The sequence below is a fragment of the Dasypus novemcinctus genome, chromosome 2, assembly GCF_030445035.2.
Source record: "Dasypus novemcinctus isolate mDasNov1 chromosome 2, mDasNov1.1.hap2, whole genome shotgun sequence".
Classification (NCBI taxonomy): Eukaryota; Metazoa; Chordata; class Mammalia; order Cingulata; family Dasypodidae; genus Dasypus; species Dasypus novemcinctus.
The window spans coordinates 22,533,927-22,561,171 of NC_080674.1; the positions used below are offsets into that span (position 1 = coordinate 22,533,927).

The following is a 27,245-nucleotide window of genomic DNA, read 5'->3' on the forward strand; positions in this document are numbered from 1 at the left end:
GTCATTGTCTGCAGATGCTTAGATTATTTAACAGCAAAAAAAAATCTGTGTATTGTCAGTTATCTTGTTAAGTCATAAATACAGTTTCTATTAGTACCAAAATGTATCATAAAATGAATACAATTAACCCTTAGTCTTACTTAGTTACTTTTGCTTTATAGACATCAAAAGAAAAATAAGAATATCACCATCTTATTGTCTATTTATCCTTGTGACTACCTTTAAGAAAATATGTATGTTTTGTGGTTAAGTATTAGTAGACTAGTAACACTATCAGACATACCTGAAAATAAACATTTAAAAAGAGCTTTACATATATTTCTTAAATAGAACATAGAGACATACATATTTTATAAAATAATGTTGTGATTATAAGTTTTGCCTTGCCTTTTGACTAAATACTTTAACACTAGCTACATTAATTTTGTTGAGTCTCACATAATTCCTATTACAGATGCTGAATAAAATATGAATCTCCATTGGATTAAAAGTTTCCAAAGATCAAACATTTTTGTTATATTCAAGCATGATATTTCAAAATGCAGGGGGCGGGCAGCAGTTGTAATAGCTAAGCCTGACATCAGAAGTGCACTGGTGTTTTATATTGTTAAAAGAAAGATTTAATTCAATGGAGAGAAAATGAGGAAAATAAACTTGGATTCCCTGAAGGATATGATATATTGTGAATGGTAAGTCACAAGTAGAATTATTATTTATGTAATTTACTATGCTAGCCATAATTTAAAACTTCCAAACTTGTCTAAAACAGTTTTCATAAGGCTTTACCTCAACAAGAGATTTTTGCATTTTTAAATTAAGGTCATTCTTTAATGAACAACAATAATCAAAGCTTATATAACACCATGCATGTAACCTTACCTGGTTACTTTATTTATTTCATTCTCACAACAATATTTTAGGTAGGCACTATTGCCATGCTACTTTGCAGATGGGAAAATTGAGGCCCAGTTATGTTAACTTACCAAGATCATACAGCTCACAAGTGAAAAAAGATTCTAACTTAGGTTTTTTGGCCCAAAGCTGTTCTTTGTATAAATGTATAAAATATTATAATTTCAATAGCAAGGCATTATTTACACTTCAGGGGTGTCAAGAATCTCATCAGAGAAGATATGTAACTGATAACAGACTTTTACTTTATTTTATTTTATTTTATTTTAGTATTTTGAAAGAAGCTTTAGGCAACATAAATATTACATCAAAAATATAGGGGGCCAGGGGGAAATGGAAAGGACAAATGAGTTTTTATGGCTGTGAGTCTCCAAAAAAGAGTTAGGAGGGCTTCCACTTATGCATGCCTCAGCAGGGTCCGAGAGACAGACAAAGTAAATGCAACCCCAGGTACTGGTTCTACTGAGGGCTACAGAGACCCACAGGTTTTATGGTCATGGCATATGGCTCTGCAGTTCAGGGCCATGTCAGTTGGCCCTACTTTGGAATTTGTGTTCCTGAGTGTGATGGAGTTGGACTCAGATGTGACCTTTCTACACATCCCTCTTCTGTCACTTTTACTGGGCCTGTGGTTGGCACTGGGGTTGGTTTATACTCAGGAGACCTGAATCTCTGGACTGCCCATGTGACAGCCAGGCCCTAAGCCTCAGCAGACTTGCAACTCCTACCCTCTGGTTTATTGGACTTACCCCAGTCAGCTAACAGGGAGGTGAAGAAGGTCAACTAGCACATCAGGGAGCCAAGAGTGCCTACAACTGAAAGCAGGAGAATCACATCCATCATCCATGTGGAATCTAAGCCCCCTCTTGATATAGAGGTGTAGTGGACATAACCATCCCAGGGTCCACAGGATGGAGGAATAGAGTATAGATTAGAATGGACCTACTGATATTCTATTATGCAACTATTGAATTAGTAATGGAAGAAATTGTAGCATTGATGAGAAGAAAGTGGCCACAATAGCTGCTGAGGGTAGGAAGAAGGAAGAAGAGATATGATGTGGGGTCATTTTCAGGACTTGAAGTTGTCCTGAGTGGTACTGCAGGGACAGATGCTGGGCATTGTGTGTCCCACCATGGCCCACTGGGTGGACTGGGGGAAAGTGTAAACTCAATGTAAACCATTATCCATGTGGTGCAGCAGTGCTCCAAAATGTATTCACCAAATGCAATGAATGTGCCACGATGATGAAAGAGTTTGTTGATGTGGGAGGAGTGGGGTGGGGGAGCTGGGGGAGTATATGGGGACTTCTTATATTTTTTTGAGTGTAACATTTTAAAAAAATGGGGAGAGAAAAAATATGTGCTTGCTTTTGCAGCACATATACTAAAAATTGGGAAGATACAGAGAAGATTCGCATAGTCCCTGTGCAAGGATGACATGCAAATTCATAAAGCATTCCATATTTAATATATATTTATATATACATTTATATTTACATAAATATATATGTTTAATATGCCCCACCCCATATACTTCACCCCTTCCGCCTCGCACACTTTTACCCATTAACAACATCTTTTGTAGGGTGGTATGTTTGTTAGAATTGATGAACACATATTGAAGCCTTGCTACTAACCATGGTCTATAGTTTACCTTTGCAGTGCACAATTTTACAGCTTTTGACAAAATGTATAATGGCCAGTATCAGTCATTTCAATTTCATGCAGAACAATTCCAATGTTTCAAAAATGCCCCGTGTTATACCTATTGTTCTCTCTCTCACCCCTCAGAACATTTTGTGGCTACTGTCCTTATATCGATATTTTAAGTTCTTCCATTACTAGAATAATAATGTCTACTTTAGTCCAAGGTTGCATTCTTCCCTCATGTTTGTTCATTCTTCTATCTTGGGGATTTTGGGATGGTGATACTCAACTGTTTCTGACTGAAAGGGGGCTTAGATCCCATGGAACAGATGTATGGAACTGTCTTTCTTACAGATGAAGATACTCTCTGCTTCTTGGGTTAGGTATTAGCCATCATCATCCTTTTCTTAGTTGTCCTGGGTGAGTCTGATGAACTGGAGAGTAGGTATGGGAAACTCTGTTGAGATTCAAGGCTTACCTGGCATATGAACAGCCAGAGGATCAGGTCTCTGGGACATATATTTAATAGGTATAGTGAGAAAAATACTTTTATTTGATTATTTTAATAATTTATTTTTTCATTCATTTAGATAACTATTTTTAAAGAGACTCAGATTTTTAAAAATATTTCCTTTCCTGGAGCCTATATTATTTTTATATGAAAAATAGATTTCAAGTGTTATTAATAATATTTAATAGATGGCAATTTTGAAGAATACAAATTGTTCTGTCCATTTTCCAGTGAATTACTAAATTGAAAAACAAAATTCCTTCTCTTGCACCAGTGAGGAAGGCAGAAGACACATGAAATCAAGATGGATGGTTATGTGGAATAAATCTTTGGTTGAAACTGAATATATACCACAGGAAGAAAAAATAATACCCCTTTCAATTTGTGGGAAGTGTCAATGATATCAGAAAATAAAGAGCAATAAAGACTAACTTACACTATGGTGAAATATAAAGGAAAATGCTTCCAATACTTCTAATACCTAATATGCTGGAGAAACAGTGCAATCAAGGTTCTTTACATTCTCACCAAACGTGGCTATGATTTAACCCATTTTACAATGAGAAAATTAAACTTTCAAGATTCCTTTAAAGTTGTCAAAGTAATATTTTTACAAAAAGTCTAGATGCCAAACGGAGGTGATAATAAATACCATCTTTCATTAATTATATTGGTTCATGTTTTGATACTGTATAGTATATAGATGGAACAGATGAAAGTGAGGTATGGAATTATAGTTTGTTGTTGGTTTGTTTATCAACAATTCTTTACTCTCAACTCAGAGTAATTTAGTACATAGCATTTAGCTAAATATTTAAAAGTCTAATACCTACTACATATAATGTATTATACTCCATGTGATAAATCCTTCAAATCCATAATTATTAACCATCTAGCAGTTACGGGCAACTTGAATAGAAGGATATAGAGTAGTTTCAGTCAAATATGAAACAAGTTTAATGGCAGGAACTTAAGAAGGCTTGGATCATGGAGAGGGTAATGAAATTTAAGACTGGGATGGTTGGATGGATAAATTATAAAATATAAAAAATGGAAATTTTAGTTGAAGAAAATAAATTACTGAATATCTTAATAAATGAAGATCCAAATTTAAGCTGGATATGCATACATAAGGTGTTTTTTTTTTTAAGATTCAAGTTTCTTTACACATTTTGAACAAACTGACATCATTTACTAACTTGTGAATAAGGCATGTTTCAACAATGGATATAGTCAAAGTCATTTGTATATTGATTGGCTATTTGACATCTTTTACAAACAATATAGTCTTGATATTAAAGTATATAGTTTTGTTAGCATATGTTAAATTAAAGTTAAAAATCAGCAATTCATATTCTATATCCCATAATTGAGGCATCTGTGAAAAAGCATCCATCATTATTTTTGAAAACATGTAAATATAACAGTATATGTGGAAGAATATATTGTCAAGGCATTTTGTTGTCAAGATATTTTATAACAGCACAGAGCTAGAGAAAGTAGACAAAATCACTTGCTACATGCAAATTTCACAAAGATATATTGTTAAGGCAAATGGATTTATGATTTTTTACTATGTAGCTTGGATTAATATGAAGAAACATGAACTTAGAATATGAAACAATATAATCAAAATGGTAATAAAACAAGAAACTAATACAAACATTTGTCACCTTAGGAGTCTCAAACAATACCTTCTGAATTTAATAATGTCTTTAGTTAATGATATAATTAAGTTGTGTATTACATTATTAGTTAGATGTCAAATGTCAAACCTGCCTAATCTGTTCATTTACCAATCAATGAGGAACTTGAATAACACCCTAGTCACATACACATACAACAGGAACTTCACTGGCGTGAGGTCTTTAAGAGTCAATGTTATATAAACAGTAGCTGGAACCTTTGAGTACTTGATTTAACACTTCAAAATGGGTTTCAGATGGAGCAGCCTCATCATTTCATGGTGAATTTAAATTAAAAAATGTAAACCATAATGTAAATCATTGACATGGTTAGTAACAATGCTTCAATATTTGTATATAAATTGCAACAGTGTACCACCCACATGTAAAAGGTTATTAATAGGAGAAAGGGGAAAAGGGGGGAGGGTGTTGAGTATATGGGAATCTCCTATATTCTGTATGTAATTTTTGTGTAACCTAAAGGTTCTTTGAAGATAAAATGGAAAAAGTAAGACATTGGGGGAATAAGTGGAAGAAAATGTCACTGCACATACAAGGCAACAGGTCTTATAGTGATGAAAGACATGATGCCAATATTTAATTTTTTACATTTTATTTTTAAATTTTTTTAATTATTTCAAATTCTTTTTAATTTTGCATTTTATTTGTCATTTTAAAAACTATTATTATTTCATTTTCTTATTAATTTTATTTGTTTATTTTGTTGACTTCATTTTTGAAGAAGTTTTGGATCACAGAAGGGTTACAAATGTGGTGGGGAGGATCATTGGTGTGGGGTGTCAGTGAAGTGGGTTGCATGTGAGGAGGTTCACCTGGGATATACCTATATGGCATATAAATGTGTTCAAGTGTTCATGGGGCATTGTCATGGTGGGTGGAGATCCCCACAATAACTGAAAGAATATCCAATTCTCATCCTGGGGAATTCTGTCATAATTTCTAATGGGACAATGAGAATAATTGACAGGCCCCTAATATTGATAACTGTATTTATGAAACTTTTCTTTTGAAATTGAAACAAAGCCCAATATTAGAGATAGCCTAAGAGTTACTTCCTGAGAGCCTCCTTGTTGCTTAAATGTGGCTTTTTCTAAGCCAAATTCAGCATATGAATGCATTGCCATCCCCCCATCATGGGACAGGGCCCCTAGGGATGAGCCTTCCTGGCACCAAGGGAATACTACCAAGTACCAACCAGCAATACAAATGGAAAAAGACCTTGACCAAATGGGGGAAAAGGTAAAGACAAACGAGTTTATATGCCTAAGAGACTTCAGAGTGAGTTAGGAGGTCATTCCAAAGCATATGCTTATGCACATCTCAGCTGAATCTTTAACTGCCACAGTAAATACTGCCTCAGTGGGGTCTTGAGGGCTCTGGAAGCATTCCAACACTATAGGGAGGGCTGACAGCTCAGAAGTTTTGCACTCTGCCAGTGGGCCCTACTTTGGAATTTAGGTCCCCCAGTGTGACAGCGTTGGATTCAGCTGGGTTTCCCTATAAATGACACTTATGCCTCTTGTATTTGAACCTATGATTAGTACTAGAGTTAAGAAGTTTATGTCTGAGAGACTTAAATCTTTGGGCTGTCCATGTGCCATTTGGGTCCTGAATCTCAACAGAGTTGCAGCACCTACTCTCCAGTTCATTGGACTCATCCAGGACAACTATTAAGAAGATGATATTGGGCAATAATCATCGCAAGGAACAGAGAGTGTCTACAACTGCAAGCAAGATAGTCCCATCCATCTTCCTTTATGATATCTAAGACCCTCTCAATTAGAGGTGGGGTGTACATCACCATCCCAGAATCCTCAGGATTTGGGAATGAACAATGGACTAGAATAGACTTACTGTTATTCTACTATAGACTTATTGTTATTCTAGCAATGGAAGAATTTTTGTCATTGATGTGGAGAGAGTGGCCACCAGAGATTCTGAGGGACAGGAAAGGAGAAAAATAGTTGTAATATGGAGGCATTTTCATGACATTTGAATTGTCCTCAGTGGTGTCACAATCATTGTGACAGATGCAAGCCATTATATATGTTGTCATAACTTATAACATTAGTGAGCGAATTTAAACTATAATCCACATGTAATCTAAGCATCTTTAAAAAATTAAAACTAGAAAAATGCAGTTACACATTTTTTCTCTCTGAAACCACCATTATATCGTTTACTCAAGTCTCTGAACATGTTGTTTTCTCTGTTTGAAAAGATGATCTCTTACAAATATTCACACACACACACCTTTCATTTGTCTTATTAGTATTATGGTCACTGGTACCTTAAGATAGAGAACACAGTTATATTGTCTATTATTGTGGTTTGGCCATCACCTAAAATAGTAAAACCAATTAAGAAATTTTCTTATAATAAAGCCATTAATGTACATGGTTACTTCTTCAAAGTTACATTCTTTATATTAATAGTTGTATGTATAGTTTTAATTAACAATAATGATAATTATATTTAATAAAATTATATAAATATATACTTTAAAATTTCTAGAACTTACAAAAATATACACTTTTTATAGAAGTGAAGATAATTTGTCCTGTTTTAGTGACTCAGAGAAGATTTGGGGAAGAAAAAATAGCTATATTATCCTTTAATAGTGTTTCTATGATGTAACACTTTATGCTATTAAATTTTCTGTTATTAAATCTTTTTTATAAGTAATAGGAAGAGTGCTGCCACCCTACTATTCTGAGAGAGTGGAGTCTGTGCCTCAGCAGCTTTTGTAGGCAACCTGGTCACCATCCTGATTCTTAGAGAGGGTGGAGCCTTCACAGAGGTTTTTAAGAAAGCATGGAGGTGCCGCACACACAGAGAGCTGACACAAGATGATGCAACAAAAAGAAACACAGATACCTGTGCTGCTGATATGGATAGAAGCAGTCACAGAACACACAGCAAATGGACACAGAGCGCAGACAACTGGGGGGGGGGGGGGCGGGGAGGGGGGTAAGGGGAAATAAATAAAGAAAGAAATCTTTTTTAAAAAAGAAAGAAAGCATGGCCACTAAGCAAGCACTTGGAAGGGGCTGAGGCTCCCTCAAACCTGGAGCACAAAGCATAATTCTATACGCGACTCTCAGACCTTGAATTCTAAAGAAGTATGTCCTCCACGGTTTTGGAATTGTTAAAGATCTATGAACTATTTTCCTCCCAATTTCTCCCTGAGAATATGAATGTTTATCCTTTGCATGTCTCTCCTTTGTATATAGGAAGCAGAAAATTTGTTCTATAGTTTTCACATATCCACAGAATGGAGAGACCTGTGCCCCAAGGTAGACCACACTTACAACTGATTTTGATAAGACTTGGTACTTAGTATTGTTACTGAAATGATTTAAAGCTTTTTGAATTTTGTGATAAAATAAATGCATTTTGTATGCAGAAAGAACATGTCTTTTGGGGGTGCAGAAGTTGGAGTATGGTGGTTTGAAGCTGTGTGTACCCCTGAAAAACAAATCTAATCTAGTCCTGTATGTAAAACCTTTTTAAGTAGTATCATTAGATGAACCTTCTTCATTTTATGTGACTCATCTCATTCAGAATGCATATTAATCCTGTTTCTGTAGTCCTTTATAAACTGAAGGAATAGGAATTTAGGGAGAGGCAAAAAGCCATGAAACAAAACTTAGAAGAGAAAGGAGACATCAGGAGACACCACCATATGCTTTGCAATGTATCAGAGGATCAAAGGATAATCAGCAGCCAGTCTTTGGGAAGAAAGCATGGCCTTGATAATATCTTGATTTGCACATTTTCCCAGTATCCATATCTTGAGCAAATAAGTTGCCATTGTTTAACCTGACCCATTTTCTGGTATTTGCTTTGAGCAACCTAAGAAACTAAAATACTAACAATCTCAGTTCTTGATACATACTCAAAGGAATTGAAAACGGGGACTTGAACAGATACCAGCACATCCATGTTCATAACAGCATTTTCACAATGGGCAAAAAATAGAAAGAATGCATGGATCCAGCAACAGATGAATGGCTAAACAAAATGGGGTATAAACACAATGGAATATTATTCAGCCATAAAAAGAAATGATATTCTAATGCATGCTATGCCATGGATGAAGCCTGAAGACATCATACTGCATGAAATAAGACAGAAATAAAAAGACAAATACGGTATGATCTCACTTACATGATTTATACATATAGAATAATCAAACTTGTTATAATAAATAGATTATAGGTTACCAGGAAGAGGGGGTTGAGGGGAATGGGTTATTATTACTTAATGGATTCAGGGTTACTTTTGAGTTGATGAAAAAGCTTGGGTAATGGAAGATGGTGATGGTAGCAAAATATTGTGAATATAATTAATACCATTGAATTGTACATTAGAAAGTTTTAAAAAATGATAATGAAGACCATGGATTAAAATAAAGGGATGAACAGAAATATCTCATGCTAACACTGGTCAAAAGAAACCTGGAGTAGATACACTGATTTGAGACAAAGCTGACTTCAGAACAAGGAAAATTATCAAGATTAAGAGGAGCATTACATAATGAGGATAGGGTCAATTCACCAAGGAGGCATAACAGTCCTAAATATTTTTAAACTTAAAAGCACTGAATTATATGTAAGGCAAAAATGGTTAGAACTGTAGAGACAAATAGAGAAAATTACTATTATAATTAAAGACTTAATAGAGACATATATATATATAAAAATATGTCTATATATTAGACAGGTTTGCCATTTGACTTTCAGCTAATTTTATATATATATTATATATATATATAAACAGAGAGAGATTTAGGTATTTTGACTTAGTTGTCAGTAGAAATTAAAACATTTTGAACTAAGTGGAAATGAAAATACAACTTATCAAAATTTGTGAAATGCAACAAAACCAGTGCTTAAAGAACTGAATTCAGTAAATCATATAGTACAAAGAAGAAAGTTCTGTAATCTAAGCCTCTACCCTAGGAAATTTTAAAAAAAAAGAGGAGCAATTAAATCCAAATTCAGCAGAAGAAAGGAGTCATTATCTGATGAACATAAAAAAGATAATTAAGGAATATTATGAACACCTCTGTGCCCAGAAACATCATAACTTTGATGGAATGTGCCCAAACTACAAAAAATCATAGAAGCAAAAATAGATTATCTAAGTAGGCTAATATCTATTAATTAAATTAAATCAATAATAATATATATTAAAAATGGAATAATCAGATTCAGATAGTTTTTCTGGGGAGCACTAACAAATATTTAAGTAATAAAGGATGCCATTATCTACAATAACTTACAGGAAATAGAAGCAAAGAAAATACTTATTCTATGAGACCAACATTACCCTAATAACAAAAGCAGATAACTATATCTTCATATATAACTATAGATCAATAGCTCTCATGAATTAAGATGCAAAATACTGCACAAATCATTAGCAATTGGAATCCAGCAATGTATAAAGAGATGTCTATAACTTGGTAAAGTGAAATTCATTCCAAGATTTCATGGGAGAATGATACATCATTAAAAATCAATTTTTGTCTTACACAGTATCAACAAGCTAAAAAGAAGTAAAATTATATGATACATCAATAGATGTTGAAAATTTCTGAAAATAATCTAACACCCATTCATGAAAAATTTTTCAGAAAATTAGGAATTCATGAAACTTTTGCAACTTAATAAAGAATATCTTCAAAACACTTAGAGCTAGCATATTAGAGCTAACATAATATTTAATGGTGAAAAACGGGTTGCATTTCCAAAAAATGTCAGCAACAAGGTAAGGATATTCCCTCATTGCTTCTATTTAAGATAAGAACAGAAGCCCTAGATAGTTCAATAAAGCAATATAATAAAATTTAAAAATACACATTTTGGGGGAATATTTTAGTTAGATGTCCCAAGTGCAATATATTAGAAATGGGTTAGCTTTTAAAATGGATATATATATGTTTGCAAACTTACAGTTCTGATGCCATGAAAATGTCCGAATCATTGCTATCTCCCTAAAGACTGGCTATCAGAAATCCTGGACAACTTAGTTATTTGGCAAGGGACATGGTGCCTGTTTGTCTCTCCCTTCTCGTTCTGGCTTCATTGATTCACCTTCCGCCTTTGTTTGCTTTCTTTCTCATTTCTGGTGATTTTCTCTCTCAGTATTCATCCCATTTATATACACCTAACAGCAGAACATCAAAACAGATGGATTCTGGTTATTGATACCATAAAACTTTAGTAAAGTTTTATTATTAGGTTCTGTAAAGCAAAAATGTTACAAACTATGAGTCTGCAAGGCAGTTTCAAACTGAGGACATATTTTGCTCAGAGACATTTTTTTTTCCCTGTGTTTACATTGATCTTTAATGTCCTGGAACAGTTGGCGCACATTCTGATTTGTGTCTCAGTCCATGTCCAGCTGCAGTACGTATTTATAACACTTGTCTAGATCTTGTAGGCATTCACAATTGTACCCACTTTACCGGAAGCAATAATGTCATAAAGCATTCCTTACTCAGCCTCTATGCCTCATATTGAATTCTTAGAAAAAGCACACATAAGTATGCCTAATGCTTGTGTTTTTAAAATATTGTCTTGTCTGAATATTTGGAAATTTTCTTAGTATCAAGTAAATAGTAGAGATTTCTCCATGTCAGTATGCTCACAGTTATATTAAAATTTCAAAAGAAATTTAAGTATTAATTGATTACAAGGACCTTCATTCCTTGTCACCTTACATTCAAAGAGCCATATATATATATATTTGGAGTGTGTGTTCTTGAGTGTGATGGAGTTGGACTCAGATATGATCTTTGCTCACAAGCCTCTCCTGTTACTTTTACGGGACCTGTGGTTGCCGCTGGGGTTTAGTGTATACTCAGGGGACCTGAATTTCTGTATTGTCCATGTGATAGCCAGGCCCTGAGCCTCAAACGACTTGCAACTCCTACTCTCTGGTTTATTGGACCTACCCCAGCCAGCAATCATGGAGGTGAAGAAGGTCACCCACCACACCAGGGTGCCAAGAGTGCCTCCAAGTGAAAGGAGGAGAGTTGCATCCATCAGCCATTTGAAATCTAAGCCACATCTTGATATAGATATGGAGTGGATACAACCATTCCAGGGTCCACAGGACGGAGGAAGAGAGTATAGGTTAGAGTGGACTTACTGATATTCTATTCATGAACTATTGTGATTAGTAATCAAAGAAAAATATAGCATTGATGTGGAGAAAGTGGCCATGGTAGCTGCTGAGGGTAGGGAGTGGGAAGAAGAGATGTGATGAGGGGGCATTTTCAGGACTTGGAGTTGTCCTGGGTGGTACTGCAGGAACAGATACTGAACGTGTATTTCTTCCTATGGCCCACTGGTTGAACTGGGGAGGGTGTAAACTATAATGTGGACCATTGACCGTGTGGTGCAGCACTGCTCAGAGATGTATTGACAAGTCCAATGAATGTCCCATGATGATGGAGTAGGCTGTGGTTATGAGAGAAGCGGGGTGAGGGTGTGTGTGGGATATATGGGGACCTCATTTTTTTTAATGCAACATTTTAAAAAAAGACTATATATATATATATATATATTTGACCAATGGTATTTTATTTTATGAGATTCTGTGTGTGTGTGTGTGCATGTATAGAGATTTATTGGCTCATTGTTTTGAGGCTAGAGGTCTAAAATTGAGGCACAAGTGCAGGTGATGCTTTCTCCAAAGTCTGTAGCATTATGATGCTTGCTGTCGGTGTTCCTTGAGTTTTTTTGGCTTGTACCCATTCTTTAAGTCACATGGTAATATCCTCTCCTTTCTCTTCTGGATTCTGTTGACTACCAGCTTTGGGTTCTTCCTCTGTGGCTTCCTCTCACTCTGAATGTCTTCATCTTATAAAAGACTCAAGTTATATGGATTTATACCTAATCTGATTTAGGTGGGACAGACTTTAATTTAACATAATGTTTTCAAGAGGTCCTGTCAACAACTGGTTCATGCCCACAGGAATGTGGATTAATAGTAATAACAAGTTTGAATTCAGCTATATAATTCCATCTACCATATAGATATTGCATGCCATTTACCTGGGATAAGAATTTTTCTAAAGAAAAAACATGGACAAAATTTTAGTAAGCCATTGGAATGAAGTAAATCACAGAGCTTCCAGGGGCTAAGAACACTAAGGGACAAAAAGCCCATTCATTTCTAGCTAGTAGCTTTTTCATTTAAAAAAAAACAACAACAACTGCATTTAGTAATATATCAGTTTATTCCTCTCCAGACAGGCAGATGTGTCTATCACTCCGATTTAAATGAGTTCATCACTTTTTCTGAAATGAGTTTTCTGGTAAAATTCCATAGGTCATAACAGTTTTATTACTTTCAGTTAGGTCTAAATGGCATATTAAAATTAAGTCATCTAGTGAGTTAATTGCTCTAAGGCAACCTACATTTTGAGAAAAGTGATATAAAATTAACAGCTAATTATTTTCCAGCTGCTATTTAGCTCAGGTGTGATCTCATTTGATAACTTGGATTAAATTGATATTTGTAAATGTATTATACATTTTAATTTGCATATTCTCCTACAGTTTTAATCCAAGTAGTTTGTGTGGTTTATTTAAGTTTGAGGATATACTTTTCTTCATATGTATATAATAGTTTCTTCACAAAATTAAGATACTATATAAGAACTTTAATGTATGTTGTTTTCCTCATCTCTTTTATTCACTATTTTATGAAATTCTTCCAAATCAACAGGCACAGGGATCATAACATTAAATTAACACATGATATGAAATTCTGCATTTGCTCCTTCAGTTATTGCCTTTCCTCTATTGATGGCCACTCATTTCTTTCCAGTAACTTTTCAATAGGAAGAGTAATGTGGTAATCATTCTTGTGTATGCATCATTAAATATAAATTATTTTAATTTTTATAGGATGAGTTCTTAGGAGCAGAGTTTCTCTGTACAAGGGATAAGTATCTTTTATTTTGAAATTTTGGCCAGATTGATCTCCGTCAGTAATTGTCCTAGTGTGGTACAAATTTAGGTTTGAATTTGCTAAAGGCTGCCCATGCAATATACCAGAAATGAGTTTGCATCTATAAAGGGAATTTATTAGAGTAAAAGCTCACAGTTTCAAGGCTATGTAAATGTCCAAATGAGGGTACCACTATGAATGCTGTCTCACCATGTTGCAGCTGTGGGCGATCAGGTACTTGGACACATCACCTAAAGATGCTTTCTCTTGAAACTCAGCTGTGGGTTATCAAGCACATGGCAGGGCATAATGGTGGCCCACTTGTCTCTCCCATCTCCTCTGATCCTGTGCTTAGGTACTTTATTTTAATAAATTATGCTTTTACTTAAAAGTTATCATGTTGTTGAGAGAACTTCCAGTAAGATGGCATTGGAATAGGTAGATGGGGCTCAACTCTCACTCAAAAATAGTGGAAGAAGGACAAAAAGTTGTCTGAGGGGCTTTGGGGATCTGAAGACTAGGAGAGTATTGTACACCTCCTAAGAGGGCAAAGGACAAAGAGATGAAGTAGCTGAAATGAAAATCATGAGTCACTGTTCCTTGCAGCTGTGAATGGCACCCATCTCCTATCCTTAAGGTGAACAGACTGAATAAAACTCATGGCTCACTGCAGCCAACTGAGAAGGCAACAGATGTCTTCTTCCCTGGGAAGAGAGTGAGGGGTCAAAAGAAGATGGAAAGTGGTTTCTCCTCAATGAATCTGGCAGAACTCACTTTGAATCTCCTCTCTGGCCAGATCAGAATCATGGACACGTGAAGATTCAAAGTCATATCTGTGGAAAGAATTGCCTATGAGTGACATCTGCCAGCCAGCTGGAAAACTGCAAGGAGAAAAACTGCTCTTAGATATCTCTTGTCCCAAACTCCTGGGGTGAATCCATGACATTTAGTGAGACCTTGACCCTATTCTGATAGCTGGGAAATTTTAAACTCTTAGAATAAATTGAACCAAAAATCAAAGAAGAGCCATGAAAAAAAACCACTAGGCAAGAGTGAATTCAATTTGCAGAATAAATTCACCAACGTATGTGGATCCCTAGACATCAACAAAAATTACAAGCCATACTAAGAAACAAGAAGATAAAGCCCAGCCTTAGGAATAAAGCAAAAATCCCAATGAGAGATAGGATTTTAAGACACCTAACCATTTCTAATAACACAGATCTAAATCAATTCAAGATGTTGAAGGAAAATAAGACTTAGAAATAAAGGGTATTAAGAAGACACTGGATAACATAAAGAACAATCTGAAATGCTGCAAAAAAAATGTAACAGATCTTATGGGAATGATAGGCATGATGTATGAGATTAAAAATACATGATATGTATATAAAAGCAGATTTGAATTGATGGAGGACAAAATTAGTGAAATCAAGGACAGAACATCTGAACTTGAGAAAACAGGAGAACAGAGAGATAAAAAATATACAAAATGGAAGATAAAAGAATATAAAAAATGGGGAAAGTGGATTTGACCCAATGGATAGGGCTTCCGCTTACCACATGAGAGGTCCAAGCTTCAAATCCAGGGCCTCCTGACCTGTGTGATGAGCTGGCCCATGCACAGTGCTGATGTGCGCAAGGAGTGCCTGGCCATGCAGGGGTGTCCCCACGTAGGGAAGCCCCACATGCAAAGAGTGCACCCCATAAGGAAATCAGCCCAGTATGAAAAAATTGAAGATTGCCCAGGAATGGCATCGCACACACATGGAGAGCTGATGCAGCAAGATGATGCAACAAAAAGAGACACAAATTCGCACAAAAGAACACACAGTGAATGGACACAGAAAGCAGACAACTGGGGGGGGAGGCAGCAAGGAAGGGAAGAGAAATAAATAAAAAATAAGTCTAAAAAAAAAAAGGAACAGGGTCTCAGGAAACTAAATGACAATATGAAACACACAAGCATAAGCTTTAACAATATTCCAGAAAGGGAAGATATTGGAAAAGGGGCAGAAAGAATATCTGATGAAAAATTGACCAAAAATTTCCTGACCTTATTGTATTAGTCAGCCAAAGGGGTGCTGATGCAAAATACCAGAAATTGGTTGGTTTTTATAAAGCATAAGTTACTTCCCTCAACAATGTCTATTTTCACATTTTGGAGGTTCAGGTTTCCTGGGTTCCTTCCTTGCAGGGTCTTGCTTCTATCTTGGTTAAAGTTCCCTTCCTTCCCAGGACTTGCTTCTTCCTGGGCCCACGGTTTCTCTCTTCGTGGGGCTGACTTATCTTTCCTCTGTGTGCTTACTTCCCAGGGCTCCAGCTTAAGGCTTCAGCATCAAACTCCAACATCAAAACTCCAACATCAAAAACCCTCAACTCTCTCCTTTGCCATGCCTTTTATCTGTGAGTCCCCACCCACTAAGGGGTGGGGCCTCAATGTCCTAATGACATGGCCCAATCAAAGCCCTAATCATGACTAACTCACACACAGCTACAGACCAGATTAGAAACATAATCCAATATCTATTTTTGGAGTTCATAACCATGTCAAACTGTCACACTCCACCTTCTGAATTCCAAAAAGATATTACAATATTTAAAAACACTTTAAATCAGTAAAAATGCAAGTACTAAATCATATCACAATCATTTTAAAGAATACAGTTTGTCTTGGGGCAAAGTCCTGTCTGCTATAGACTTCTAAAACTTCCAAAACAATTTATGTTTCCGGTACACAAATGAACAGGCAAAGGATAAACATTTTCCTTAGATAAGGAGAAATTGGGAGGGAAACATGAGTCACGGTTCCTCTACAGTTCAGTAAACCTACAGGGCATCCTCCAGTCGATTTGTCTGGGAGTCATTCTTAAGATGATGGTTTCTTCTCCTTGGTGCCTTATGGGAACCCACCCTTTCTGCAGACTTACCAAATGGCCATATTCTTGATTTCACCCGCATCAAGCATCTGGGTGTCCACCAAGCTCCAGACCTTTCCCTCCAAGAGTGTTAGGGTGATTGCCATACCTTATTTAATCTTTGATTAGTCTTAACCCCCCTAGCACAGTGATATTAAAACATTCCCCCTAACCTTTGGCATACAGGCTAAACCCTCTCAAAGCAACAAATTAACCACATGGCATTCCCTTACTTTTGGGGAACCAAAAGTTCCCTCTCAGACCTGTGGGGTGCTGACCTTGATCACCCTAATCCTTGGGGAATGTACTCCACCCTCTCTGCACCCTGGGGCAGCAAAACTCTCCCAGAACATTGTGTGGGAATATCCTCCCTCTTCAACTGCTGGGGCAAACTCACCCTCTCTGTACACATTTGTAGGGTTCCTCTCTTGGCCCGTGGTGATGTCCTAATTCCAGATCTCAACTTCCATGGTTTTCCTCTTGAAGTCATTTCCCCTTCAATTTCCCCTTTACATGTCCCTTTTATTTCAGGCTGACAGTGGTTTTGTTCATACAGTTCTCTCAAAAACCTTGTTGGTTTACCATGCAAGAAGCAGGGGTCCAAGTCATCAGACAGTAAGACTTTTCACAAGTCTTTCTGAGATAACTGAATCTTCAATCCTAATTTAAAAGTTCCAAGTTTAGTTAAGTCCTCCAATGGGGCACTTTCATCTGGGAGCTTCATTTTCAGGGGCTTGGAATTTCCAGAATCAGCTTCTGTTGTCTTTGAACCCAACAGTTCAGTCCTCAGCATATCTCTCTCATTTAGCACTTTGCTATGAGTTGCAAGCAATAACCAAGTCACATTCTCCAAGCGTACTTTGGAAATTTCTTCAGCTAAATACCCAGGCTCACCATTTTCAAATCCTTCCTCCATAAAACACTAGGAGTTAATCTTGCTAAGTTCTCTGCAATTTTAAAACCTCGATTGCCTTTCCTCTAGTTTCCAATAATAGTTTCATCATTTACTTCTAAGGCAGCATAAAAAGACTCTTTAGCATCCATATTGCTATCAACAGTCTTTTCAAAGCACTGTAGGTCTTTTCTTCCAAGCATCTCACAATTTCTTAAAAAAATACCTCTTACCCATTTATAAAACTGCTCCAGCATTCTGATAATAGCAAAAGCACTTCCCCATGCCTTGGTACCAAATTCCGTATTAGTCAGCCAAAGGGGTGCTGATGCAAAATACCAGAAATTGGTTGGTTTTTAAAAAGGGTATTTATTTGGGGTAAGAGCTTGCAGATGCCAGACTATAAAACGTAAGTTACTTCCCTCATCAAAGTCTATTTTCATGTGTTGGAGCAAGATAGCTGCTGATGGCTGCAAGGGTTCAGGATTCCTTGGTTGCTCCCTTCCAGGGTCTTGCTTCTCTCTGGGTTAAAGGTTCCTTTCTTCCTGGGGCTGACTTCTCTTTCATCTGTGAGCTTACTTCCTTGGGCTCCAGCTTAAGGCTTTAGCATCAAACTCATACATCAAAAATCCAACATCAAAAACCCCTCAACTCTGTCCTTTGCCACACCTTTTAACTGTGAGTTCCCATCCACCAAGGGGTGGGGACTCAGTGCCCTAACGAAATGACGCAATCAAAGTCCTAATCATAACTCAATCATGCCCAGGTACAGATCAGATTATAAACATAATCCAATATCTATTTTTGGAATTCATAACTATATCAAACTGCTACACTTATGAAAGACAGAACTAGTAGCCCCAGAAACTTAATGAGGCAGGGAACTCTAAGTAGCAGGGCTCACTTCTTGTGATGAATAAAGGCCCACCTTAGGCAAGGCAAACTTGACTCATCTCTTCCAGAGTGAGATATGTAAAGCTACCTACCACTGATTCTTAATTGAGCAATTGTCCACTCTGGGAGACAGATCATCCTAGGTTCTCTTCTCCTGATCTTTTGGACACTTTGTGCAGTGTAAATAATAAAGCAGTCATTTGCTGAAATTATCTGTTGTGTCTGAGCCTGTGTTCCTACAATACATTATATGACAACTCACTCCACACTGCCCTTGAAGAGTGATTGCATTGTCATTTTATTACTAAGGCAATTAAAATGGAAACAAATAAAAAGTTGGCTTTGCAGTTCTCTCAACAAGGATTGATGGTGACTTGAACAAGAGTTCAAATTTCACTGGAATAAAATGAAAAGGAAATGCACCAACAAGAGGTCATTGCAGAATATAAAATTTTACTTGCTAGAGAGGGAGGCATTTCAAAAGGACAAAGAATACTTACATGCAGGAGCAGAATCATGGGATCAAGCATGAGGATAAAAAGAATGCATTTTTGAGAGGGAAGAAATGGTCCTCACTTTTAAATATTGGTGAGGTCAAGTTAAGAAACAGACAAGAAAAGATCATTAAAGTTTATACAAAACTAAGTCACTATGTAAAACATATCATATAAATATGAAATAAACACCCAAGGATATTATTTATGCAAAGGATCATTAATATTAGGACCATGTGTTAATTATCACAAACTATTTTTCTTTTTGTCTCAACTTAAATTTTGTATTTATCTTCATATCTTATCCCCATATAACCTAAACTGAGGCATTTATCAACTATCTGGTATGGAGAAAGTCATCAAATCCCTTTGAAAATCACTTACCCCAATTTTAAGAAGAAATTGAATACTTTCGATCCCTTCAAAATCCAGAGTATATATAATTTAATATTTGGGTAACTTATCTGTAAGATATATGAATGCCATGTTTGTCTATGAAACTTAAACATGCCTCCATCTTTCATGAATCGCTGATTATTTCTTTATTCTTCTTGTAATTTTCACATTTACAAGCTATCATTGAACTTGTTCTTCATTTATAAATGTTCTGCAGCCATACATCAACTGGATTGAACAATCTTGGCTGCATTTTGGGCTTTCTGTTCTTCTTCACTTCCTCTTAGCCAATAAATTCTGTCCAGAACTGTGTTCTTGGCTGTTTGCACTGATATACAGTTGATGCTGAATTCTCAGCTAGCAATACTGCACCTGTGTATGGGATGGGTAACTGTTTTCAGGCTAAAGGAAATTCAGAATGCCTTTGGCATTTTTCAAGTACATCATTTCCTAGTCACAGAACTGCTGAGCAAGAGCAAAAACTTTACAGTGCACTATTTTGGTGTTGAAGAATTGAAGAAACAAGCATACAAGAGAAATAAATTTAAGAGCTAAAAACTTTTAGGTTAAAAAAAAAAAGAAGTTTCTCAATACTTTCAGCAGAATCGAATAATAGTCTTTTAAAAGTCCTCTCAATAAGCTGTTAAGTAACATCACACCAACTCAACCTAAGACTCAGGTCACTACTTTCATTTCGCCATCCATCTCATCTTTATAACTTTATTGACTTTCTCCTTTCAGATGTCTTAAATATTGAATTCCAATTTCCAGCTTAAAGACAAATTTCTCATAAAGATGTAAAAAATGTTACACAATGGTTGTTTGGGAAGAATTCATTATAGCTCATTATTGAGTTCACAATGTAAGTGCAAGCACTTTTGAGTCAGACAAGATGGTCTATTGAGTGATTTGCTGCCATTAATCCTCTGGGGTAATTTCCTCCATTAATGTCATATAGCTTGGTGGTGTGTTTTGATATGACATTTGTAAAAGCTTCCCATTATTTTATTAAAATTTTTGTTTGCCATTAATCATATCTGAACTGTACTTTACAGAATGCACCATGCTCAAATCACAAAAATGTAAGATGAGTGGCTTGGAGAAGGAGGAATGAACGTTGGATTATATTCTTTCAATTAAAGTGTTCTTTTTTTAAAAAAAATACACATTATATAGTGTATAATATTTATGCTGAAATCAAGTATGAACAATATAAGAAGTGAAGGTTAGTTTTTGACAGAAGATTTTACATTTAATACTTCTTTCTAAAAAATGTTAATGAAGCAGGAAATAGTCACAAATAATAAGCAGCTGAATACACAATCTCCTCTATCCTCTAAATTTTCAACCTCTAGAGAAAAAATATGCAGTCCTTTCAATCTTGTGTAAATATATGTAAATCAGTCTCCATTTTTGTGACAGTGTCTCTTACATGACCTTCACATGTCAAACTTTTCTTTGTAACTTTGGATATTGCATAGTATTTGAGGTTTGACTCACCGCATGATGTTAATTCAGACTCAGCTCCTATAAATGATTCATTCACACTTAAGTTTGCTGATCTTTCTATTTTTAAATGATTCTTACATAGTCCAGTTAGTTAATTAGAGGTCTGTATTGTTGACATACTCTAGCAATAATTTTGTAATTCTTATAGGAAATTTAGTGTCAAAGAAAGAAAACCTTTTGTCACTCAGAGAAAATACACATGGTCAGCCATTAAATAAAAGAATGTCCTTGGTGAAAGAGCAGAGTGATTCTTATAGCCTCAAGCTCAGGTGGGAATGAAGGGAGAGCTGCTTTTAACGTTCTTTAAGCTCAGTTTATTTTTATTCTAAGGCTATGTTTTACTGAGATGAAAGAAAATTAAATTTCAATCATGATTGAGATGCTCTCCTTTGGGACTGTAGAAAAATAGGTTTTTAAACACATCTCCAAATCAAAGCCATGCTTCTTACATCATGATAATCTCTTCCAATTGATTACCACTGAGAAATATATTGTCCCAGTCTCAAAGCTTCCATCAGGTTATGGGGATCTTCTGTTTGTTTCATGGACAAAGAAAACTTTATTGATACTGAGACTCATTTTAGAGCCAGGCTTCATTCAGAGTACTGTTAGGGAGAAAGACATGCAGATCACTATCTTCTTCCAAGTCAGAGAAGAACATGTCTCAGCTCGATATTCTTAATGTCTTTAACTTCTACCACCCCTTTTCCTACAACCCTAAGCAAACCTAATACATTCTGTTCATTATGCTTGGGATTTTTAAAAGGTAGAAACTGCTAATGGAATCAAGGGTGATTTGCTTTGAACATGAGAATATCCTTGGGGTGAGAGAGTATGAAGAGATTGCTTACTTTCTTGGAAGACGCGAAGGAAAAATAGACAAAAAGAAAAGCAAAATACATCACTCAACAAATTAGACTGAATCAATAAAAAGAGGAGGGAGGATTAGGCGAATTTTCAATACCTGAACACTAAACTATACTGCAAGTTCTAATATCGATGGTCATTTATGTGTGCTTCCTATAAAAACAAATGGCATATGATTGTAATTTTTAAAATGTAATTATGTTATTTTTCCATAGAAGAATTTTAAAAAATAAAATCAGTAGTGTTGCAGTGGGCAATTTAATTTTTCTTAAATCAAATATCAAAGTCCTTAGACATAGTGGCAAAAATTGAGAGTTAAGTGAGGTAGGAATTATATAATTAAAAATTTCCTTACTGATACTGATATCTCTAACTAACAAGATTGAGCAAAGCAGGATTTTAGGAAAATAAAAAATACTAACTCATGAAATAGACACGGTCTTAATTGACCTATTTTTATTCATTCTTCAATAACCTATATTGAGAACAATGTTTTAGGAAGTAAAAATATTTAAACAACTTTTAAAAATAAACATTGTAGGCCTCATATGCTTACTATTCTGTGGGAGAACACCAGCATTGAATACATAACATATGAAGAACATTCTGTGAATGCTCTTATTAAGAAAATAAAAGAGAAAGCCTAGTGATTCATGTGATTTAAGGAGATTGGTGTGGTGGATGTTATTTATCCAGGGGTGCTAGGGAAAAATTTTCTGAAGACACATTTTTGAGCTGTGGTCTTAATTATTAGAAAGGTTAATCCATGTAAAGATCTTGGTGAAAGGCACTCTAGATCAAAGTAATAATACAATAAAATGTACAAGCATGACAAAGAAGGCAAGTATATTAGTTACCTAGAACTACTATAACAAATTACCACAAAATTCCTGGTTTAAAATAACAGAAATTTATTCTTTCACAGTTCTGGAAGTCAGAAGACTGCAATCAGTAACACTGAGTTGAAATCATGGTGGTGGCCACACTCCTTCTAAAATCTCTAAGGAGAATCTGATCCCTATCTCTCCCAACTTCTACTGGTTGCCCCCATTCTTTGACCTGTTGCCCCACCACTCCAATCCTTATCTCCCCTATCTCCCTAACTTCCTCTTAGATGGATTTATGATTGCATTTAGGTTCTACCCATATAATCCAGACTAATCTTTCTATCCCAAAATCTTTAACTTTTCACATCTGCCAAGTCACTTTCCATATGAAGTAATATTCAGAGGGTCTGGAGATTAGCGCTGGTGCATATTTGTAGGGCACTGTTCACACACCCACCACAAGTGTGGCTGGACACAGGAAGAGAATGGAAACAGTAGGGAGCTGATGTCCAATAAATAAAAATGAATCAGATTATCAAGTTCTTCTAAGTCAATAAAAAGCTACTGGTGTAATGCCAGGTTGGTAGAGGTTAGTCAAAGGAGAGACCTGGTCATTGTTTTATTTGGAAAAAATCACTTTGAATTGTAAGGTGCCAGAATGGTAACAGAAAAATTAGTTAGGAATTTGTTACTGTAGTCCAGATAGAAGTAGTCTTATCTTACATTTGGTGTGTTTTCTCCCCAACCCACCCTATGATTATTTTCATACATATTTTTATGACAGAAGTTGTAAATTTATGAAACAATCATGCACATGTGCAGAATTCCCAAAAAACACCTCTTTATCAATGCACCACCTTGTGGCTGAACATTTGTTACAGATAAGATAATATCATCTGATTGTTACCGTGTCCCTAGTATATGTTTGAAACATAGTATCCATACTGCCCCATTATCAACACAGTACATTTTTGTCATAGATGCAAGAATATTATATTATTACTGCTAACCATAGTCCACAGGTCACTCCAGTTGAATTTTCCCCATGCTTCTCCACATTCCCAACACCCTGCAGTAGTGATGTACATTTGCTCTAACTCACAAAACACTCTTGTATCTGTACCATCAACCACAATTCTCATCCACCTCTTGGTTTACTGTGCTATTCAGTCCTTATTCTCTACCATTCTGTCAGTTGCCATTTATATACCTAGATGACCATTTTCAGCCACATCCCCATGTATAAACTAGCTGTTACTCAATATTTTTTACCATCCACTCTACATATTTCCACACTTTTACAGTAAAGCTAATTAAAGCATCTATGTACATTTTACACCAGTAGTCCTTCTCAGCCCACCTCTTATCTCCTTTAGGAGTCCACCACCTACCACCAGATCTTGAAGATATTTTCCTACAATTTCTTTGGAGGCTTTATGGTTTTAGTTTTTATTTTTAGGTTTTTGATCCATTTTGAATTAATTTTTGGATAAGGTGTGAGATAGAGGTCCTCTCTCCTTCTTTATATGGATATTCAGTTCTTTCAGCACCGTTTGTTGAATGAACTGTTCTGCCTGAGCTGTGTGGGATTGACAGACTAATCAAAAATCACTTGACCATACATGTGAGGGTCTGTTTCTGAACCATCAGTTTGGTTCCATTGGTCTATGTGTCTGTCTTTATGCCAGTTCCATTCTGTTTTTACCACTATAGCGAGGTAACATGATATAGAGGCTGGAGATGAGGGTTCACTTTTCCATTTTTAGATGCTCCTGGTTATTCCGGACCACTTACCCTTCCAAAAATTTGATAACCATGTTTTCAATTTTTAAAAAATGCTGGTGGATTTTTTCTTTGGACTGCATTGAGTCTATACATCAATTTGAGTGGAATTGACATTAGTGATATTTATTCTTCTATCTGTGAGCATGGAAAGTTTTCTCAGTTATTTAGGCCTTTTTAATTTTTTTTTTCATTGAGTTAAACACATGCTTTACATCATTGGTTTAGTTTGTTCCTGACTATTTGAGTTTTATCTGTCACATTTTATTCTCACCATTCTTTTGAAACTTTTACTTTTATTGATATAATTTTCATTTCTAGGTTCTCTTCCAGGCCTCTCTCCCCTGTCTTTTCTTTTCATGCTCTAGCACACTCTGCTTAGAAATTCTCTCAGTTTCTGTTATCTGTGAATATTCTAATCTAGCATTCATTTTTGAAAGACATAAGATTCTTGCCAGATAAAAGATTCTTGGCTGGAAGTTTTTCTCTTGTAGTATCTTAATATATCAGACCACTGTCTTCTTGCCTCCATGGTTTCTAGTGAGAAATCAGCCCTTAATCTTATTGGATATCCCTTATATATTATGCATTGCTTTTCTCTTGCTGCTCTCAGAATTCTCTTTGTCTTTGCATCTGACATTCTGATGAGTATGTGTCTTGGAGTTGGTCTATTTGGATTTTTTCAGATGTGAGTACATTGTGCTTCTTGGACAGGGATATCTATGTCCTTCAATAGGATTGGGAAATTTTTTACCATTATATCTTCAAATATTCTTTCTGCCTCTTTTCCCTTCTCTTCTCCTTCTGGGTCACACAAAAATATATGTTTGCATGTCTTTTGCTGTCATTATTTCCCTGATACCTTATTCGTTTTCTTCCATTATTTTCTACATCTGTTCTTTTGTATGTTCACTTTCAGAGACTTATCTCTGAGCTCACCAATCCTTTCTTCTTCCTCCTCGAATTTGCTATTAAGTAATTGTAATGCTTTTTTTTTCTTTTACTGCACCTTTCATTTCCATAAGATCTGCTATTTTTCTCTATATTCTTGCACATTCTTCATTGTGCTCATCCAATGTCTTCTTAATATCCTTAATCTCTTTAGTCATCTCATTGAATTTATTAAGGAAATTTGTTTGAATATCTATGATTAGCTGTCTCAACTCCTTTATGTCTTATCTTGTTCCTTTAACTGGTCCATATCTTCCTGTTTCTTGGTGTGGATTGTCATTTTTTGTTGCTGTCTTGGCATCTGGCTTACTAGAGTATTTATTCTGGGTGCAGGTTTTTTCTTTAGTTTAGGACTTCCTGCCCTTTCTCTCTTGTTGGTTGTGCCAAAGTAGCCAAGGATATAACTGGTGCTATAAATTGAGGAAGCTCAAGCTGCACTCCTTGACCCAGGGATGGATGAAGCTTCTTTCAACTTTCTCCTTTGCCAGGGGTCAGGACAGATTCACAGCTGCGTGGAATAATCCAAGTCATACAGACCTAGACTGTAGTTGCCCAGAGAGACTCATGGAACTTCATGACCCTTTCTCCTCTGCCTGGAGCTGCAGGTGTGGGTAGCACTCTATGCAGAATGGGTCAAAGATGACCGCAGTTGACCCGGTATACTTCCAATTATTCAGTCTGTGCCAGCCAAAGATACCTGCAGTTACTCAGATAGGCTGGTGCAGGGCCTGCCAGCCTCTGCCCTGCCACAGGTGGGGGTCAAGAATTGCCTAGGGTTGCATGCCAATCTAGGTAAAGAAATTCACTCCTGCCATCTTCCCAATTTGAGCTGCAAGATGTCATAAGGCTTGTTTCTTTGGGCTTCCTATATCAGTTTCAGCTGTTCTGCTCACTTTCCAAGTTCATTTGTAAATTCTCGGTTGTATAGTAGGGCTGGTTACCCCTTGAGCTTCTCCATGGGACCCACCTCTTGGGCCTTCATGCTTAAGTGATTCTCTCCCTTACATGACAGGATCAAATATGGAAGCTCCATTTTTCAACCATCTGTTTATATGAGACAATTTATATGAGACCCAGCAAGGAGGTAGGGACTCAACTTCAGTCAGGTCTCACTGACATAGCCCAATAAAATGCCCTACATCAATCTTAACAGGTAATCTAATCAAAGTCCTCTCAACTGAATTTAATGCACAGGATATCACACCTGTAAAGCTGGAAAACATGTTATCTGTTTCCAGTATATAAAGGAAGACCATACTTAGGAAAAATATTTGCATCATCTTAAGGAGGATTTGGGGTGGAAACATGCATTACATGTTCTAACAGGTCCAAAGCCTGCAGAGCATATTCAATTAGATTTCAGAACCTGAGAATTATTCTTAAAATAATGATTTCCTTTTCTCCTCAGTGTGTCATGGGGGCCTACACTTTCCACAAGCTTGCTTAATGGCAATACTTTCAATTCCACCCACTTAAAGCATCTCGGTGACAACCAAACTCCTGATTTCACTAAGAACACTTGGATGATGGCTCCACCTTTCCCAGTTTCTGGGGACAGTCTCAACCCCTTTGCACAGCGAAGTGGCAGCAGCATTCTCTCTAATCTATGGCATACCAGATTTCAGGTCCAACTCCGTCAAAACTGTGAAGTATTTACTTTTCCCTCCTTAGCCTGCAGGATTAGGCCCAACTCTTGGATAAGTGGATTATTAACCTAACTCTCCCCATTCACTGGAGAATGCCCTCTCTGTAGCCTGGGAGGCCAAACTCTCCCTAAGCAATGGGCTATTAAATTCATCCTCTTCAAATGTCAGGGTAAATTCACCTTCTCTGTATACATGGGTGGAGTCTCTCTCTTGGCCCAAGGAGATGCCTTAATTCCTAACCTAAGCTTCCACGGTTTTCCTCTTAAACCATTTTCCTTTCAATTTCTCCCTTCCCTGTCCCTTTTAGTCCAAGCTGACAGT

At 36.2% G+C, this 27,245-nt stretch overlaps 1 non-coding gene across 1 annotated transcript; it reads left to right on the forward strand.

Moving 5' to 3' along the window:
* Positions 1 to 2,274: 2,274 nt before the first annotated feature.
* Positions 2,275 to 2,382, forward strand: LOC111761037 (U6 spliceosomal RNA). Its single transcript, XR_002794518.1, has one exon. It is a non-coding gene; the product is annotated as a U6 spliceosomal RNA (small nuclear RNA).
* Positions 2,383 to 27,245: the final 24,863 nt, after the last annotated feature.